The sequence below is a fragment of the Mirounga leonina genome, unplaced genomic scaffold (assembly GCF_011800145.1).
Source record: "Mirounga leonina isolate KUSES-001 unplaced genomic scaffold, KU_Mleo_1.0 Mir_151, whole genome shotgun sequence".
Taxonomy (NCBI): domain Eukaryota; kingdom Metazoa; phylum Chordata; class Mammalia; order Carnivora; family Phocidae; genus Mirounga; species Mirounga leonina.
Window position 1 is genome coordinate 45,907,036 of NW_023270377.1, and position 21,385 is coordinate 45,928,420.

At 39.3% G+C, this 21,385-nt stretch overlaps 1 pseudogene; it reads right to left on the reverse strand.

Moving 5' to 3' along the window:
* Positions 1 to 16,814: 16,814 nt before the first annotated feature.
* On the reverse strand, positions 16,815 to 18,023 carry LOC118011792 (annotated as a pseudogene).
* Positions 18,024 to 21,385: the final 3,362 nt, after the last annotated feature.

The following is a 21,385-nucleotide window of genomic DNA, read 5'->3' on the forward strand; positions in this document are numbered from 1 at the left end:
AGTTAGACTCAACACTTGCACAGCTAGGGGATGACTTTCTGATCAAATAAAAAGGATATGAGAAGGACACTGACAACATCTCCTACGTGGTTACTTTGATCCTACATCATTTCTTTCACACTGTCCTTTCTTCCTTCCTCTATTCTCTTTAATTCTTGCTTTGCTCCATAATGCTAAATTTTCAAATATTCAGGTCTTATTGGAAATATTCACCCATTGTCCTTTTTTTATTATGTTATGTTAATCACCATACAGTACATCATTAGTTTTTGATGTAGTGTTCCATGATTCATTGTTTGCATATAACACCCAGTGCTCCATGCAGTACTTGCCCTCTTTAATACCCATCACCAGGCTAACCCATCCCCCCACCCCCCTCCCATCTAGAACCCTCCATTGTCTTTAAGCAATGGAAAATTTAGAATCTTTGTTCTTAAGCTGGTTAATATGATTACTGACGTCTGAACAGAACCCCCCAATTGATACACCTCCAAAAATTTTGATTTCACATTATAAATACAACGTGGAAAATATTTTTTTTAAAAAATTAGAATCAGGTGGGGGCACCTGAGTGGCTGATTCAGTTAAACATCTGCCTTTGGCTCAGGTCATGATCCCAAGGTCCTGGGATGGAGCCCCATGTCGGGTTCCCTGCTCAGCAAGGAATCTGCTTCTCCCTCTCCCTCTGCCCTTCCCACTCATTCTCTCTCTCTCTCAAATAAATAAATAAAATCTTCAAAAAAATTAGAATCAGGTCTTGGGGCACCGGGGTGGCTCAATTGGTTAAGCCTCTGACTCTTGATTTCAGCTCAGGTCATGATCTCAGGGTCCTGGGAGGGTCCTGGGATCAAGCCCCACCTTGGGCTCCACACTCAGTGGGGAGTCTATTTGAAGATTCTCTCTCTCCCTCTCCCTATGCCCCTTCCCCTGTTCACACATACACTCTCTCTTTCTGTAAGATAAATAAATAAAACTTTAAAAAATAAATAAAAAGTAAAAATTAGAATCAAGTCTTTTAGTAACACAAAGATAACACTCTGAAATGTAGCCTGTCAACTATGATTTCTGTCTAGTCTATCTGCTGGATTCTAGCTGTCTACAAAATGCTACCACAATTTTGAGTTCTTTTCACTCAAACCATGCATGTACCAGGTTGACAGACCATTGATGATTTAATTGCCTGAAAGTTGCAATAGTGAAATGTCAGAATATTTCTACTAAAAGGCCCTTATATTCAAGTTGACTATGGGTTATAACCAAATTTTGAGTACTTTCTTCAGCTATTTTCAAACACTGAGCTCAAGCATCCCTAAGTCTGGTGAACAATGAATTTAGAACACAAGTTATATTTTACAGGGGAAAAAAAGCCATATTGGAAATCAATCAAGAAAACCTGGGAGATCTATAACAAGTCACTAAAGCTTTCATTTTTCATTTCCTCATTTATAAATGGTTTCACAAAATGAGCTATGATTTAATCTTTGATTACATGACTTTCTCATTTGAAGTAGTGTACAGAGTAGCGCTCAGAGTTATAACATCATTCTTTGGCTGCATGATGTTTCAGCTGTTTTCACTCTGAAATAGAAAGATAATGTAAAACAAATGGGCCATCTTCCTTTTAACAGGAGCTGGGGAATCTTATGAAAAAATAGGTTCTGTAATCCCAACATCAAATTGTCACAACAGATCATAAAAATAGAAAAAACTAGAGGTTTTCATAACTGCTCACTTATTTTCTTTTACTGGCATAAAATAATAATTCTAATAATAATTATAATTCTATATAGCTCACATTTCTTAACCAACTTTCAGAAACATTTTCTTAAAAATGCTTGGAATTTTTATCTGCTCTTTACATACACATTAGGAAATAAGGGACCAAGGTCAGATAGTGTATCAGTAGTCCAATCAAGATTAGAAACTAAAATTCCAGATTCACGTGCTCTTTATACTATAGCATGCCCTTTCATCAGAAGCCATAGTTTGACTTCATATAATAAACAGATTTCATTGGCATCACAAAATTAAACCAAGTATTATGCTGACATTCGATCAGAAAAATTATGTTTTACAAATATTTGTACTGTTCATAAGTCAACTATATTGTTCACAAATGAATGTAGATTTATGGCTAACATTATCACCCATATTACTGGAATGGGAAATTTTGTCAAGTAATCTAAGTCCTTAGATTCCTTGCATTCATCTTTGAATATGCCCAACTCCACCATCATCCTTCTTGCTGAGCTTTGATAATCGCTTTGGACTCCCTTCAAACTTTATCTTCCCCATCACCCATTTGATTAAAAGTAAAGTAGGAATCAGATGCACCTGGGTGACTCAGTTGGTTAAGTGCCCAACTCTTGATTTCGGCTCAGGTCATAATCTCAGGGTTGTGGTATCCAGCCCTGACTTGGTTTCAGGCTCCACGCTCAGCTGGATGTCTGCTTCTCTCCCTCTCCCTCAGCCCCTCCCCGCCCATCATGTGCATGCGAACATGCACTCTTTCTCAAATAAATAAATAAATCTTTTTTAAAAAGTAAAAAGTGGGTTTCTGCAGCTGCACAGGGGTGCTGGTGCATGGGGTGTGATTCTTCCAGCACCAGAGTTGCTTCGTGGAGAAGGCTCATTGGGGTGAGGCTGCTGGGCAGGTGTCCTCCCCACTGTCATTGGTAGCATGAATCTCATCAGCACAGAGAGAAAGCTTCACTCAAAACTCATTGCTGAAGATCAAAGAAAAGAATAGCAGCAACTCTCTGAACAGAAAAGCGACCACTTTCTGGAAGGTAGGACATGCAGAGAAGTGAATCCGAGGCAACATTATGGAAGATAAACCCCGGGGGGAGGGAGCCTCTGTCAGCCGCTACTGGCAAGTGATAGAGCAGCAGAGCACAAAATCCGACCTTTTAGAAGTCTGCTCCGCTGAGGGATGTCGCTCCAGTGGCTAAGTGGGGGGTGGAACCCTCACTGGGACAGTGTGGTCTCGGGACCCTTGGGGTCACAGAAAGACTGGGGGTGCCTGAGTGCGGAAGAGCTCCCAGGTATCAGAGTGGGGAAGCCGGCTGCAGAGACGGAGCTGAGGAGCGGGCTCTCAGCTCCGGGTTGCCATAAACCATGATCCATGGCACAGTCAGGCCACTGCTCTTCCAGCAGGGACCCAACAAGCGGCAGATCCGGGGAGACTCCCCTTCCTCCCCTGGGAGGAGTGGCAGGGGAGTGCACTGCAGGGATCTGCTGGGTTTGGAGACTCCACACCGAGTTGGGTGCCAGAGATAGAAACGGTCACAGGCTGGGTGAGCATGGAGTGCAGGCAGAGACTGGGGAGATGGGAGTGACTGACTGCTTTTATCTGGGGGCGCACTGAGGAGTGGGGCTCTGAGCTCTCAGCTCCTCCAGGCAGAGATTGGGAGGCTGCAATTTTCACTCTCGTCCTCCAAAGCTGTAGGGAAAGCTTGCAGGGAACAAAAGCTCCCGAGAGCAAACCCGAGCAGATTACTTAGTCCAGACCAGCAAGGGCGGGGCACTTCCACCTCCGGCAAAGACATTTGGGAACCACGGCAACAGGCCCCTCCCCGAGAAGATCAGTGAGAACAGCCAGCCAAGACCAAGTTTACCGATCAATGAGAAGGGCAGAACTCCAGCACTAGGGGAATAATGCACATAGAATCCATGGCTTTTTTACCATGATTCTTTAGTCTTTCAAAGTTAATATTTTTAATTTTCTTTTTTTTCTTTTTCTTTTTTTTTTTGAATTTTTCTTTTCCCTTTTTCAACCAACATCTTATCAATCCCTTCTTTAAAAATCTTTTATATTTTTCATTTTTAGAGTCATATTCTATCCCTTAATTGTAGTTAACCTTATTTTTGGTGTATATATATAAGTCATTCTCTCTTTAAAATTTTGGAATACATTTTCTTCTAACAGACCAAAATATCCTAAATCTCTAGTGTATGGATTTGTTCTAGTCTCCTGCTTGATCACATTCTCTCTCTTTTTTTTTTCTCTCTTCTTTCTTTTTTCAACCAACTTCTTATCAGTTCCTTTTATAAAATCTTTTATAATTTTCATCTTTACAGTCATATTCCATCCCTTCATCATATTTACCCTTATTTTTGTACATATATAAGTTTTCCTTTCTTTAAAATTTTGGGAGGCAGTTTCTTGTAATAGACCAAAATATGCCCAAAATCTAGTGTGTGGCACTGATCTGTTCACCAGCCTGATCATATTTGATCATATTCTTTTTTTTTCTTTTTCTTTTTTTTTATTTTCTTCTTTTTCTTTTTTCTTTCTTTCCCTTTCTTTTCCCCTGATTTCAGGTCTCTTCTGATTTGTTTAGTGTACATTTTTTCTGGAGTTGTTGTTAACCTGTTAGCATTTTCTTCTCTCATTCATCTAGTCTCCTCTGGACAAAATGACAAGATGGAAAAACTAAAAAAAAAGAACAAGAGGCAGTACCAACTGCCAGGGACCTAATCAATATGGACATTAGTAAGATGTCGGAACTAGAGTTCAGAATGACGATTATAAAGATACTAGCTGGGCTTGAAAAAGGCATGGAAGATACTAGAGAAACGCTTTCTGGAGAAATAAAAGAGCTAAAATCTAACCAAGTTGAAATCAAAAAGGCTATTAATGAGGTGCAATCAAAACTGGAGACTCTAACTGCTAGGATAAATGAGGCAGAAGAGAGAATTAATGATATAGAACACCAAATAATGGAGAATAAAGAAGCTGAGAAAAAGATAAACTACTGGATCATGAGGACAGAATTCGAGAGATAAGAGATACCATAAGACAAAACAACATTAATATAATTGGGATCCCAGAAGAAGAAGAAAGAGAGAGGGGGGCAGAAGGTATATTGGAGCAAATTATAGCAGAGAACTTCCCTAATTTGGGGAAGGAAACAGGCACCAAAATCCAGGAGGCACAGAGAACCCCCCCTCAAAATCAATAAAAATTGGTCAACACCCTGACATCTACTAGTAAAACTTACGAGTCTCAGAGACAAAGAGAAAATCCTGAAAGCAGCTTGAGACAAGAGGTCTGTAACCTACAATGGTAGAAACATTAGATTGGCAACAGACCTATCTACAGAGACCTGGCAGGCCAGAAAGGACTGGCATGATATATTCAGAGCACTAAACGAGAAAAATATGGAGCCTAGAATACTATATCCAGCTACGCTGTCACTGAAAATAGAAGGAGAGATAAAAATCTTCCAGGACAAACAAAAACTAAAAGAATTTGCAAAGACAAAACCAGCCCTACAAGAAATCTTGAAAGGGGTCCTCTAAGCAAAGAGAGAGCCTAAAAGTAACATAGACCAGAAAGGAACACAGACAATTTACAGTAACAATCACATTACAGGCAATACAATGCGACTAAATTCATATCTTTCAATAGTTACCCTGAATGTAAATGGACTAAATGCCCCAATCAAAAGACACAGGGTATCAGATTGGATAAAAAAAAACAAGACCCATCAATATACTGTCTGCAAGAGACTCACTTTATACCCAAAGACACCTCCAGACTGAAAGTGAGGGGGTGGGAAACTATTTACCATGCTAATGGACATCAAAAGAAAGCTGGGGTGGCAATCCTTATATCAGACAAATTAGATTTTAAACCAGACTATAATAAGAGATGAGGAAGGGCACTATATGATACTTAAAGGGTCCATCCAACAAGAAGATCTAACAATTGTAAATATCTATGCCCCTAACATGGGCATATCAACGAAACCAGTAGCTGGTTCGTTGAAAGAATTAATAAGATTGATAAACCCCTGGCCAGACTTATCAAAAAGAAAAGAGAAATGACCCAAATAAATAAAAGCATGAATGAAAGAGGAGAGATCACAACCAACACCAAAGAAATACAAACAATTATAAGAACATATTATGAGCAACTCTATGCCAGCAAATTAGATAATCTGGAAGAAATGGATGCTTTCCTAGAGATGTATCAACTACCAAAACTGAACCAGGAAGAAATAGAAAAACTGAACAGACCCATAACCACTAAGGAAATTGAAGCAGTCATCAAAAATCTCCCAACAAACAAAAGCCCAGGGCCAGATGGCTTCCCAGGGGAATTCTACCAAACATTTAAAGAAGAATTAATACCTATTCTTCTGAAACTGTTCCAAAAAATAGAAATGGAAGGAAAACTTCCAAACTCGTTTTATGAGACCAGCATTACCTTGATCCCAAAACCAAAGATCCCAACAAAAAGGAGAATAACAGACCAATATCTCTAATGAACATGGATGGAAAAATTCTCACTAAAATACTAGCCAGTAGGATCCAACAGTAATTAAAAGGATTATTCACCACAACCAAGTGGGATTTATCCCTGGGCTGCAAGGTTGGTTCAACATTCACAAATCAATCAATGTGATACAATACATTAATAAAAGAAAGAACAAGAACCATATGATACTCTCAATAGATGCAGAAAAAACATTTGACAAACTACAGCTTCCTTTCTTGATCAAAACTCTTCAGAGTATAGGGATAGAGGGTACATACCTCAAGATCATAAAAGCCATCTATGAAAAACCCACAGCGAATATCATTCTCAATGGGGAAAAACTGAGAGCTTTCCCCCTAAGGTCAGGAACAAAGTGGTGATGTCCACTATCACCACTGCTCTTCAACATAGTACTAGAAGTCCTAGCCACAGCAATCAGACAACAAAAAGAAATAAAAGGCAGCTGAATCAGCAAAGAAGTCAAACTCTCACTCTTTGCAGATGATATGATACTTTACGTGGAAAACCCAAAAGACTCCACCCCAAAACTGCTAGAACTCATACAGGAATTCAGTAAAGTGGCAGGATATAAAATCAATGTACAGAAATCAGTTGCATTCCTATATACCAACAATAAGACAGAAGAAAGAGAAATTAAGGAGTCAATCCTATTGACAATTGCACCCAAAACCATAAGATACCTAGGAATAAATCTAACCAAAGAGGTAAAGGATCTATACTCAGAAAACTATAAAATACTCATGAAAGAAACTTGGGATGATACAAAGAAATGGAAAAACGTTCCATGCTCATGGATTGGAAGAACAAATATTGTAAAAATGTCAATACTACCTAGAACAATCTACACATTCAATGCAATCCCTATCAAAATACCATCCACTTTTTTCAAAGAAATGGAACAAATAATCCTAAAATTTGTATGGAACCAGAAAAGACCCCAAATAGCCAGAGGAATGTTCAAAAAGAAAAGCAAAACTGGTGGCATCACAATTCCTGACTTCAAGCTCTATTACAAAGGAGTAATCATCAAGACAGTATGGTACTGGCACAAAAACAGACACATCGATCAATGGAACAGAATAGAGAGCCCAGAAATGGACCCTCAACTCTATGGTCAACTAATCTTCGACAAAGCAGGAAAGAATGTCCAGTGGAAAAAAGACAGTCTCTTCAACAAATGGTATTGGGAAAATTGGATAGCCACATGCAGAAGAATGAAACTGGACCATTTCCTTACACCACACACAAAAATAGACTCAAAATGGTTGAAAGACCTAAATGTGAGACAGGAGTCCATCAAAATCCTAATGGAGAACACAGGCAGCAACCTCTTTGACCTCAGCCACAGCAACTTCTTCCTAGAAACATCACCAGAGGCAAGGGGAGCAAGGGCAAAAATGAACTATTGGGACTTCATCAAGATAAAACCTTTTGCACAGCCAAGGAAACAGTCAACAAAACCAAAAGACAACCGACAGAATGGGAGAAGATATTTGCAAATGACATATCAGATAAAGGGCTAGTATCCAAAATCTATAAAGAACTTATCAAACTCAACACCCAAAGAACAAAGAATCCAATCAAGAAAAGGGCAGAAGACATGAACAGACATTTTTCCAAGGAAGACATCCAAATGGCCAACAGACACATGAAAAAGTGCTCAACATCGCTCGGCATCAGGGAAATCCAAATCAAAACCTCAATGAGATACCACTTCACACTAGTCAGAATGGCTAAAATTAACAATTCAGGAAACAACAGATGTTGGCAGGGATGTGGAGAAAGGGGAACCCTCCTACACTGTTGGTGGGAATGCAAGCTGGTGCAGCCACTCTGGAAAACAGTATGGAGGTTCCTCAAAAAGTTGAAAATAGAGCTACCCTATGACCCAGCAATTGCACTACTGGGTATTTACCCCAAAGATACAAATGTAGTGATCCAAAGGGGTATGTGCACCCCAATGTTTATAGCAGCAATGTCCACAATAGCCAAACTATGGAAAGAGCCAAGATGTCCATCAACAGATGAGTGGATAAAGAAGACGTGGTATATATATACAATGGAATATTGTGCAGCCATCAAAAAAAAAAAACAAAAACAAAAACAAAAAAACCCCGAAATCTTGCTATTTGCAATGATGTGGATGGAACTAGAGGGTATTATGCTAAGCGAAATAAGTCAATCAGAGAAAGACATGTATCATATGATCTCACTGATATGAGGAATTCTTAATCTCAGGAAACAAATTGAGGGTTGCTGAAGTGGTGGGTGGTGGGAGGGATGGGGTGACTGGGTGATAGACACTGGGGAGGGTATGTGCTATGGTCAGCGCTGTGAATTGTTTAAGACTGATGAATCACAGACCTGTACCTCTGAAACAAATAATATATGTTAAAAAAGAAGAAGAAGAAGAAGAAGAAGAAGAAGAAGAAGAAGAAGGGGAAGAAGATAGTAGGAAGGAAAAAATGAAGAGGGGGAAATCGGAGAGGGAGATGAGCCATGAGACACTATGTACTCTGAGAAACAAACTGAGGGTTCTAGAGGGGAGGGGGTGTGGAGGAATGGGTTAGCCTGGTGATGGGTATTAAAGAGGTCATGTATTGAATGGTGTTATACACAAACCATGAACCATGGAACAGTACATCAAAAATTAATGATGTACTGTATGGTGATTAACATAACATAATAAAATAAAATGTAAAAAAAAGTAAAAAGTGAAAATGTGCATGTTCAATTCTTACTGTGACTAAAAGACATGAACCCCAATGACCTTTCCCAGTAATGCTAAGATTACCAAATTAAACCATTGCCTCTGTACATTTAATTTTTTCATGTTTCCATTTTGTTTCACATACCAGATCAAATTCAAGATCCTTGTAAAAAAATTTACCTTTCACCTAATCATCTGATAAGTACTGTTAAATTAATCAAACAAGGAGGCCATTAGACTGAGGAGGTCTTAATACCTTAGAAGCTGATGTGAGCAAACCAAAAACCTAGGCCTATAAATGCCTAAGGTTTAAGAAATAAAAACCTAAGGACAACCAATCACAACAGCCAACTAGGCTTTGCCAAAAAAAGACACACCCTTAGGTTATAGCTAATCAAATAATTTTCTTGCTTTGCTTCCACCTTTTCTTAATAAAAAGTCTCTCCCCAAGCTACTACGGTGCAGTACTCCTAATCATTTCCACTTTGGTGCCGCCCAGTTTGAACTGATTTTGCTCAAGTAAACTCTTAAAATTCTTAACATATCTGAGTTTATCTTTCAACATTTCAAATGTTAGTGCTACACCATATACACAGTGGAAGCATAATAAATTGAGGCAATAAACAGAATTGAGAGAAAGTGGATTTATCTAACAATTTCTGATATCTACAATGAATCACTATTCTTAAAATTGATTTCTTTACTGTATTCTACCCTTCAAAGTTTGTGGACCATGCTCTGTAGCTTTGCATCTAGGTTCCCCTATCTGCATACAAGTTAGCAAAAGTCTCTTTGGCTCTTGATCATTTTGACTGAGTCCCATGTCTATCCCCAATCTATCATTGTAGTCAGGAAAATGCAATGCACTGATTGTTTTAGGACTGGGTCACATGCTTCACTTCTGAGACATGGTGTAGGCCCACCTATGCATATGGACAGAAGACGGCATGTGGGGTTGATTCCCAAATAAAAATTGGCACAAAAGAATACAGAGTAGAGGTTGGGAATAAATACCAAATTTTCACAACCATAGAACTTCCTCAGCTTTTATTTATCATCCCTTGATTCTTATAGAAACATTCTAAAATGTCAAAAAAATGTAAAAAAAAATTAATCTAGTCACACTGCAATTCCTATTCAAATACCAACCCTTAAAATAGTTTCTAAAGCATATCTGTCAGAATTCTTCCCTCCCATAATGGTTTGCCCTTTTATTAGTAAGTTATTTAATTGAACACTGCATTATTATATTTGTTTAACTTCTGCCAGCATCCCTGAACTGGGTTTTCAGGTGGATGATTCCATAACTGCATTGTCTTATTTCAAATATGTGTTTCCAATAGAGCTTTACACATCTTGACAGGTACTTATTGAAATGAAATCTTCTATAAAATACCAAGAAATATATACAGGGAACAGTTTTTATAACTAAGCACAATCCTATGAGACACGTCGAAAAAAATCACACATTAAAATGTGAAAGAGCATTTCAGTCAGTATTCATAAACAGATGTTCTTGCATTGTCACAGAGCAAAATTTTTTGAATTTTAGGACACTTAGATGCAGCGGTGTCAGAAGAGGAGAGAGTACAATTTATTTATTTATTTATTATTATTATTATTTTTTTTAAGATTTTATTTAGAGAGAATGAGAGAGAGAGCATGAGAGGGGGGAGGGTCAGAGGGAGAAGCAGACTCCCCGCTGAGCAGGGAGCCCGATGCGGGAGTCGATCCAGGGACTCCAGGATCATGACCTGAGCCGAAGGCAGTTGCCCAACCAACTGAGCCACCCAGGCGCCCCGAGAGTACAATTTAGACAAATGTCCCAGGCTTGCAGTCAAGTGTTGCCCAACTCCAGCAGACATGTTACATCAACGGGGTTTTGAGTGGCAGGGCCAGGATTTGTGCAGTACATAACATGCATGACTAGACACAGCAACTGCGCATTTCTACCTTCCATCTGAGTCACAATAAACTATAAAGCACACAGCCTTTTTAATCAGAAGAAAAAAACCCATCAAAATCTAGATTAAGAGAGAAGGTATCTAAGGCATAATAGATCATTGATTCGATATTTGTAGTAGAAGACAATGCTGCACACCACAAGGGGAACACATGTTTGAGTTATATTTTCAGATAAGATGACTGACATGAATCTCCCCTTACCTACTCAGCCCCCTTTGGTAAATGACCTGGGGTAATTGTTCACAGTGAAGTGGAATGAGCTAGATTGTAGTTATGGACATAGAGATTAATGAGCTGCTCAAACAGATCTCATAAACATGACATTAACTTCATTAACAGGTGTTCTGCAATGTTTTTTTCACCTCTGCGGGGCCCACCTGAGAGAGAAACTCACTTATACAGCTTGCATGGGTTATGAGTACAGACAACTAAGGACCAACTGTTCTGAACAGTGGTTCTCAACCCCGTGTGGCTTTTTCTCCCCACCTGGATAGGGAGTGGCAGTGCTACTGACAGCTAGTAAGCAGAGGCCAGGGATGTTGCTAAACATCCTACAACACACAAGACAGTCCCCCCACAGTATACGCTTATTCAGCCAAAGAGCCAAAAATATGAATAGTGCCCAGACTGAGAAACTCTGCTTTAGAGGTAAAATTCCTCTGTGGCCTTTATCTTCTACAGATCACTCTTACTGGGAAACACTTCAAACCAATTGATATAATGAGTCACGATAATGGCCAGGGTCTCACAGAGGCCTTTTGAGCTGAACACCTAATGCATTCTTAAAATGTTACAATACTGACAACACTAACTTAAACTTTAAATAGAGATGTGGTTTAAAAATATGGTGGCATGTTATGCAGTTGTTAAAAATAATGTTTTAGGATAATTTTAAGTGACATGTAAAAATGTCCATGACCTGATAATTAAAAAGGATCAGTATTTTTTAAGGTGGATTATAACCCCACTATATATATTTGGTAAATACAGGCATATGTGTGGGTAATGTATATGCATACACATACAAGTAAAAGTGCATATTAAAAGTCTATCAGTGGGGTGCCTCCGTGGCTCAGTGGTTAAGTCTCTACCTTCAGCTCAGGTCATGATCCCAGGTCCTGGGATCGAGCCCCGCATCGGGCTCCCTGCTCTGCAGGAAGCCTGCTTCTCCCTCTCCCACTCCCCCTGCTTGTGTTCCCTCTCTCGCTGTCTCTCTCTGTCAAATAAATACATAAAGTGAAATTCCATGTTTTAAAAAAAGAAAAAGTCTATCAGTAGTTTAATTTACAGATGGTTTTAATTCTTTACATTTTTCAGATATTTTAAATGATCTACAGTAAGTAACTACAATTTTATTGAAGGGAAAATATTATTTAAAAACTAATGTATGCTTCTGAAATGTTTTTGAAGGTTCTGTGGAGAGATTTTTGGCTATTACAGAAAAATGGTATCAGTCATGCTAAAAGCAAGTTGAAGTAAAATTTAAAAAATATTTTGGGGTGCCTGGGTGGCTCTGTCAGTTGAGCACCCAACTTGGTTTCAGCTCAGGTAAGGATCTCAGGATCCCGGGATTGAGCCCCACATCAGGCTCTGTGCTCAGCACCGAATCTGCTGGAGATTATCTTCCTCTCCCTCTGCTCCTCCTCCTGCTGGCACTATCTCTCTCTTTCTAAAATAAATAAAATCTTTACAATTTTTTAAAAAAATATTTTGAAGTAAGTTATTTTATTTGCAAAAATAAAAGTCATCATTAGCATTAAAATTGGGAAACATAAAATGCAAATAATTTATGGAGGAAAATTAGAAATATCTGCCTCCATTCCCTAGTACTCCCAGGAACATTTAAGTGAGGGAAATAAGATTACAATATAGCATTTGAAAGAATAAAACTAACAAATAATACTGGAAATATGTAATGTCTCTTTTGGTTTTTAGGGCATCAAAATTCATCTTGTTACCTAACTAGAAGTTATCTTCCTACTACCCCACATATCACAGAAGAGAGGGTTATTTTGTACAAACACACACACACACACACACACACACGCCTTTGTAGCTAATTATGCACACAAATGGAACGAGGGAAATATTTTATGTGACTTCGACTTCAAGGAGTCAGTCTTCAGAAGGGCAGTCAGCAGTGATTTATCTAAAACAGCTCATACTGAGTTCTGTCCTATCTTAAACCAAGAGAGATATTTCTTAACACCTGCATAAAATGTAGATTTCTAAACCTCCTCCTCAGAGACTCAGCTTTAGAAGGCCTGCATGGTTAACAAATACCCCCAGGTGGTCCAGGACCCTAGCAATGTACCTCACACCCGAGCTCTCTGTAGAGTTATCTTCCAGGCTCTTCTCATTGCCCTTCCCAGCTCTGAGTTTCCCCTCCCCTGACTGCACCCCCACTGATGTAAGGACTCCAGGAAGTGCTTTGCTGCCCTAGCTCTGTCTTTTGCCATATACCGCAGCTGTATAGCAACAGGGTAAGGAGAGAGAGAGGGAAACCTTTATATCCTAAGGATGGAGAAGAGAAGGGGACAATGCCACTCTGAGATCTGGCCTTGGGAATATTAAATCTTTGTATGGCAAGGATCAATCTGCTAGTGAATATTTTATATTTTAATGTGCTGAAAGAATTGCTGTCTTCTATCCTAGGCTTAGCGATTATTTAAAAAATCTTTTATCTGAAACCTTAAATATTATGTGTCAGGAAATTATAGAAACCCCCACAATGTGTCCATCTGAAGAGGACTCCTTTTCTTTTCATAATACAAACTACAGGAAACAAAGGTTGGAAACATTGTGCAGATTTATCTTGATTTATATTCTTCCTCTCTCCACCAACCAAAAAGATTCTCAACTTGTGAGGCACTTTCCCTAAAAGAAGTGGGTGGGATGAAGTAGAGTGATTTGTAAAATTTTCGTAATAATCAAGTGTTATAGATTGAATATTTGTGAATATTGTGTAAAATTCATATGTTGAAATCCAAGTCTCCTATTAGAAGATGGGCCTTTAAGAAGTGATTAGGTGATAAGGTTGGAGCCTTCATGAATAGGATTAGTGCCCTTATGAAAGAGGCATCAGAGAACTCCCTTGCCCCTTTGGCCATGGGAGGGCCTGGCAGAGAGACAACCATTGATGAGCCAGGAAGTAAGTTACACCAGAACTCAACCATGCTCAAACTTCCAGGCTCCAGAACTGTGAGAAATAGATTTCTGTTGTTTATAAGCCATCCAGTCTTTTTTTTAGTAGTCCAAAGCCCAGTACTTTGTTTTAGTAGTCCAAACTAAGACACCAAAAGAACGTGTGGTTCAATAATTTTAAATGCTGCTAGAGCGGTCAACAAAAGGAAGAGGGAAATAGAGATACTTCCCAAAGTGATTGATCAAAGGGCCCAAAACTTTCATTCAGAAGACTTCAAGGTTAAAAAAATAAATAAAAACAGATTTAACTCAAAGGATATTCAATTCCCCACTTCATTTTCTCATATAAATTGCTTCATCCATTTTATTGTCTCATGTAAACAAAAATGTAATTACCTTTGTAACTGGGAATATTTTTGTATTCTTTATAAGACTAAACAGAGTGGTGAAATAACTGGAAGCTTGCTGAGTATGAAATCAGAAAATACAAAAATAAAAACAAATTTTGAAAAAAAAAAAACAAAACTTAAGCAATCCCATCATTCCTATTCTCTTCCCCAAATAGGTCAGAATATTTACGCCAGACCTTGAACATTCCCTGTGGAAAAACATTCAGATCCATCATCTATCTAAGACCAGAAGCTAGACTTGATGGTAAAGCAGACACGTTGAGAACTGGGCCCAACATGTCCCCCAAAATAACATCTTGAGTTGGGGACACTATGATCTTATACTTTTGCCAACAGAAAAAAAAATCTAAAAGTTTTAATTTGCAGTTATATTAGGAAACATTAGGAACAGGAGTGGGGTTGAGAATGGGAATAAAATTATCTTCAATGCCTCCCTAATTGCCTCCCATTTAAACATACTGTATTAATCAGGGTTCTCTGGAGAAACAGAACCAATAGGATGTGTATATAATATAGAGAGATTTATTTTAAGGAATTGGCTCACATGATTTTGGAGGTTGGAAACCAAAACCTTCAGGGCAGGCTGTCAGGTTGGGGACCTAGAGTAAAATCGATGTCAGAGGCAGCCTAAAAGCAGAATTCCCTTTTCCTGCTAAGGCTTTCAACTGACTGGCTAAGGCCAGCCCACGTGATGGGGGTAATCTGTTTTACTCAAAGTCTACTGATTGAAAGGTTAATCACGTTTTAGGAATACCTTCACAGCAACTTCTAGACTGGTGTATGATTAAGTATGTGGTACTGTGGACTAGCCACGTTGATACATAAGGTTAGCGATCACACATACCAATATTCACTTTTTGTGATCCTAATGACTAACTTTTTTTTTTTTAAGATTTTATTTATTTACTTGAGAGAGAGCTCGAGAGCACAAAGGGAGAGGAAGAAGCAGTCTCTGCTGAGCAGGGAGCCTGTCTCGGGACTCAATCCCAGGACCCTGAGATCATGACCTGCGCCAAAGGCAGCCACTTAACCAACTGAGCCACCCAGGCCCCCCTTGATTTGACTAACTTTAAAGGAAAAAAATAATTTTTTGAACACTCATTTAAATTACTTAATGAACAGTTGTATTTTATTAAATTTAACTGAAAATTTGGAAATGATTGAAGTTTCTTTTCAACACTTAAATATTTCAAAGTGCTACATGCTTCACAAGGTAGTGATTTTGGCTTCTATGTTTGGTTCAGTCAAGTTTCTGGCTATTAACAGTTCCCTGAACTGAGGAAATAATTTTAAATTGTTAAAATATTAGATGACTATTCTTCAAAAAAAATTTGTTTAAAAGCTCATTTGCTGATCTTGAGCTGCTAGTCACTAAACCTTGGAAATTTAAAATCCTGCTAGTATGTAGTTATGTTCAGCACCTGCAACCTTGGCTTCACATTGTATTCACCTACAGAGTGTTACAGATACTAAGGCCTGGGTTCCTCCCCAAAGGTTCTTATTGAATGGGTCTGGGATGCAAACCAGAGATCAGGAATTTTCGAAGTTCTCTAGATGAAGCTAATGTGCAACCAGAATTGAGAACCATTGCCTACATGATAGTGAATCAATCCAACCTGAGTGCATTTAGCCAATTATTAGTACAAGTTTATAGAACTATCTACATTCAGCAAAGAAAGAAATATTTATCCACTTTACATTTAGTATGTAGATAACACAGATGAAAGACTTTTTTTTTTAGATAATTCCCTCCAATTATTCAAAATATATTTTGAAGGTACTAGATACTTCTATTCATCATAAATAAAATTAGTCTGTGGTTTTCTTTTTTGCTTTATTTCTCAGAGCCTGGTATTAGAATATGGTAGGATAATTTCCTCTTTTGAAAAAATTATTGCTTTTTTGTAGGTGGAAAATGAAACTGTAAACATACAAGAAAAAAAACATCTGGAGGGGCAGAAAATTTAAGGACAGTTTGTATAAGTTGAATGATACAAACATTTAAACTTTCTGCCAGGAAGTAATGATAAATTTTAAGAAAAGTTCTGAATTTGCTGAGGAGGAAGAAATTATTCTTTCTATGCGGTAGAGAAGGCTGGGAGAAGCTGCTTGAAAGGGAGACTTCCCAGATCAGGAAACAACTGGAGCAAACACCTGGGGAGAGGAGAGTGTTCCTAGAACAACAAAGGCCAGGAGGAGGGAGGAGCATGCTGTGCTGTTCAAGGAGTAACAGAGCAATAGGGAGCTGGGGGAAGATGAGCAAGGGTGAGCGAGTGAGTGAGCCCGTGAGTGAGGGGGAAATCGAAAGGGGGTGGGTGGAGCTTGGATTGTCCAAGTCCTAACCTGCCCCGTTGATGCCTCTCCTCCAAGGTCAACCCACATCAAGACCCACTCGTGGGACAGTGCCAAGGTGCTGCCGATGGAGAACAAGTGTGACAAAGAGTGGGTGGTGTCCGTAGCCATGCAACAGGCAGCAGGCTGACCACCTCAGTGAGTACCTAGCGGGGCTGGGGGCTTTAAGACTCACAAGGTAAAAGTGGGACACTGGGACCCTGAAAGAGGAGGGGACACATCCAAAGTCTCACAGAAAAGCCATGATGGGGCCTGGATTTGAATTCAAACACTTTCTGCAAACTGATCTTGATCCAAGAGCCTTTTGAAGTGAATCTTAACTGATGCATAGGAGTTTACTATGCAGGAAGTTACTGATTCATTCTGATATCCTCATTACCCAGCTTTGTGTTGGGTGTTACTGGGCTCCTGAGAGGTCTCCAGCTTCGTGGAACAGCAGGAGGAACCTGGGCTGGAAGACTCCGTGGGTAAAGCCAGACTCTGCCTAGCATAGATAAGGCTTCCTGGAGGCCAGGTGAAGGGCTTTGGATCTAGTGCTTGAGAAAGGGTGGTCTTTCAAGCAAGGGAAACAGTTTGGGCAAAGGGCAGAGGTGGAAGAGATCCTGTGTGGTTTGCCAAATAATTTTTAGTTAGTTAGTTAGTTAGTTAGTTAGTTAGTTAGTTAGTTAGTTAGTTTGAGGAGGTTGACATCTTTATTGCTTTGGAGGCGGGGGCAGGCGCTCAGGAGCTCTTGGTGGGGCGGGCCCGCTTCCTCTCTGGCTTCTAGCGGCACAGGATGGCGCTGGCTCTGTGAATGGCAGCCGTGCGCAGACCTGGGCGGTACTTGTTCTTGCGGATCATGTGCCGGATGCTGAGGGTGGCCAGGCATTCTTGTTGATGGTGGTCCGCGCGTAGGAGGTGGCGGGTTTCCATTGGCCGGATCTCCGCTTCAAGACCTCCACCACGCCTTTACCGTCGGGGGCCCGCTCCACTCCCACAGTCTTACGGTGAATCAGACGTTGTAGCGGAATGAGTTGTGAGCCTTCAGGTTGTTGGGCTCAGTGTTGTAGGTCAGCTTGTTCCTCTTGATCAGGAAGCTGTAGCAGTTCCACACGACCATCGCTGCAGGTGGGCGGACATGGCGACGGCCCCTCTCGCTACGGCAGCCGGAGTCAGGAAGAGCTGGAAAATAATTTGGGGGTATGGCTGCAATATGAGGGTCACTTGGAGAAAAGGAGGCAGATTTTGCAGGACTGAATAAGGTTGGGAGGTGCCAGGACTCTTCGGAGGGTAATAAGGAGCCACAGAAGGTGTGTGAGCAGGAGAGGGCATGGGTGGGTCTGAGTGTGACACCAGAGCCATGAATGGGGCTGGGCTGGATGGTAGGAGCAGGGGAGAATTTCCTTTTATGTCTGTGCTTTGGGGCAACTTAAAGACCCTCAGGGTTTTATGTCCTTTGAAGGTTTTATGTAGTGTATGACTTTGTAGATGGGTACATATTTTTTTACATTGTCAAATTGTTAATCTTTAATAACTTAATTTCTTAATGACATTTAACGTTTTTAGGTTTTTCTTCCAAAATATGTCTTCCATCTCAATTTTCAAATGTATTGATGTAGGTCTGCTGATTATTAAACTAGTGTCTCTCAGCTTGAAACCCGCCATTCTATCCCCTGCTCCATGATGTTGGGGCTCGAACAGGGCAAACCCATTTCCCCTTTCTACAACCTGTAGGGCTGTGCCACTAAGGACAATTTCCTGGAGGGTCTCTGGAAAACTGCAGGAGACCAAGGAAATTTGTCCTTTCATTCTTTCCTGTTCCTGTCTACATCACTACAATATTAGATTTTTACCATAGCAGCAACAGTTGGTTCAAGTAGCGGTAGCTGGTTCAGTGTGCAATTTTCCCAAATCTCCAAGAATTAGGCCCATTGGGCCGCCTCAGAGATATCAGCACCAGTCAACTCTTGCCCCAACTCAAGAGTTCTGGGTCTTATCCTTGGTGGGCCCCTTCTCCAAGCCTCTACCGTTTGCTCATCTCAGTTCTTCCCTGTGTCCCTCCAGCTCCAGGACCATAATTGTTTCTTGTGTTTGATACCTCTCTATACCTCAGTGACCTTTTGTTGACTTTCAATACTCCAAAACTGGTCTACAATTCTTTATATTACATTTTTAATGTTAAAAAAACAAAGCACACACACAAAAAACTGTGCTTTCTGTCTCCTGACTGGAAACCTTATTCTCTCATAATTTTTTTTCCCATTTCCTCAGTATCTGTGAATATATTACCATTGTCTTCTTAGAGGCATTTTTTTTTCATTTTTATTGTTTAAATTTAATAATTATTTTAAAAAATTTACATATATCTAACTTTACATGAATGAAGGGAGTAATATAACACATGTGAATTTCTGGAGTACAATCTTTTTATTTAGTTAGTTAGTTTTGTTTGACCTTATTCCTACCCCTCCTACTCCCTTTCACCCAGAGCAGCTTTTCCTGCCCACCCCTCCTCACACACACACACCCCACATGGACAAATAACACAAATTAACAATCTAACATATAGGTGTAATTTTCTCCATGTCCATATAATTATACACAAATATTCAGCTGTGTATATACACACAAAAAAGTTATAATCACATACCTTCACTCCATACATTACTCTAATTAGGGATATTTTTGATCATTTTCTAAAATGTGGTCATAAGAAGTTACTTTTCTTAACTTAAAACTACCATGTAACATTACTTCAAGTTAACTTGCATAACTTTAACTCATTTTATAAAATTGCTGTATAAAATTAAGAGAGTTATAGCTTAATTTATTACCCATTCTTTTTTCAGTGGACATTGACTTTGTTTCTAGTTTTTTCCCTCTGTGTACAAGGTGTCATTAAACATTTATACTATCTTTAAATAAGTTATCATGTTCCATGGGAAAGATTCTTACAAGTGGAATCGCTGAGTTAAGGTGATTGTAATAGATGTTATAAGAATTCTTTTGCCCAAAAAAGCAGTAATAGTGTATACTTCCATAAGTAATATGTGAGAGTAACTCTTCTCCTGCATCTCCCCCATCCTTAAATTGCACATGTAGTAACATTTTCTTGCAGCATTTCTGTAGCTTTAGATTTACATTGAATTTTGTATCTAAGATACAGGTTTAATTTCATTATATCCCATATAGTCAGTATAGTAACACTACTTAAATAATTATCATTTTTCCATGAACTAGAACACCACCTTTGTCGTGTGTTAAATTCAAATATATACTAGTATCAATTTTGGTTTAATCATTTGGTTTTTTTACACCCGTGCCAAAATACTGTTTTCATTTGAACAAACTTTAGACAGGCTCCTCTGAGCTCTCTCCTGGACTAGGCCTCAACCTTGGCCCCCATTCTTGTTGGGCCTACATAGCCCAATTTTAGCAAGAATCCTGCTAAGTCAGTTTAGAGAGACCCTCCCCCCCATCCCCTGCCCCGCCATTGATATCTGCTTAAATTCTTCATCCCCACACTTGATATCTGATCAACCTGGCCAGCCTTCAGTAAGGATCTGGTCTTTAAGTTGGTTTACTAATAGTCATCTTACCCTTGACATCTTTCCTCTTGGTAGTTTTTCGTTGACCACAACCCCCTTGCCCTGATTCTGGGCTATAAATCCCCACTTCTTGTTGTATTCAGATGCCGGGAATCCCTGTACTGACGGATGAAAGATTACTCCAAACTTTGCTGTGAAAGAGAGGAGAAGTCAAGGGGGTCAATGCTCAGAGGCGAAGACCCTGTGCCCTTCTTTGCTCCCGCTTTTATTGGTCCTTCGGGATAATCATACATCTTTACCACTGTTTCTTAAGCACATGATGTATGACAAGGGGTCTTACTGAACTAGGAGGATCTGTTTATGGGAAAGATACGATATGCTAATCTGAGTACGAGTTCTGCTAAACATAATCTAAGAGACAATGCATACATCTCTTAGATCACAGGGCGGTTGTTTGGGCTAAGAAAGCTTTGGGGAAGGCAACTCCCAGCGGCATTCCTAAGGCAGAGTGGTCACGCAGCATCTAATGAGCTCTTATATATGTTATATCTAGACATTTTATATATATATAAATAGTGAACTTTATTTGGAATTGGATTAAGTGTGAAAATTAATTAATTATGGGAGAATTGGTATTTTATGATATTAAATGTGTAAAAACGTGGATGATATTTTACTTGGATAGCCTTTTTTATGTCTTCCCATTTTCTCAAATCTCACTTTATGCTCTCTAATTAAATTTTATGATTTTTATGTGTCCTGCCCTTATTTTTAAATTCATTCATAAGTATTTTATAAGTTTTTGCTAGTGTGAATGAAAACTTTTTGCCCTGTGTTTATCATATTATAGAGAAAATCTATATTTTGTATATTTATGTGCAGTTACCACACCAAATTATTTTAATTTAACTTTTTTTAAAGATTTATTTATTATAGAGAGAAATAAAGAGAGAGAGCACACAAATGGGGGGAGGGGCAGAGGGAGAGAATC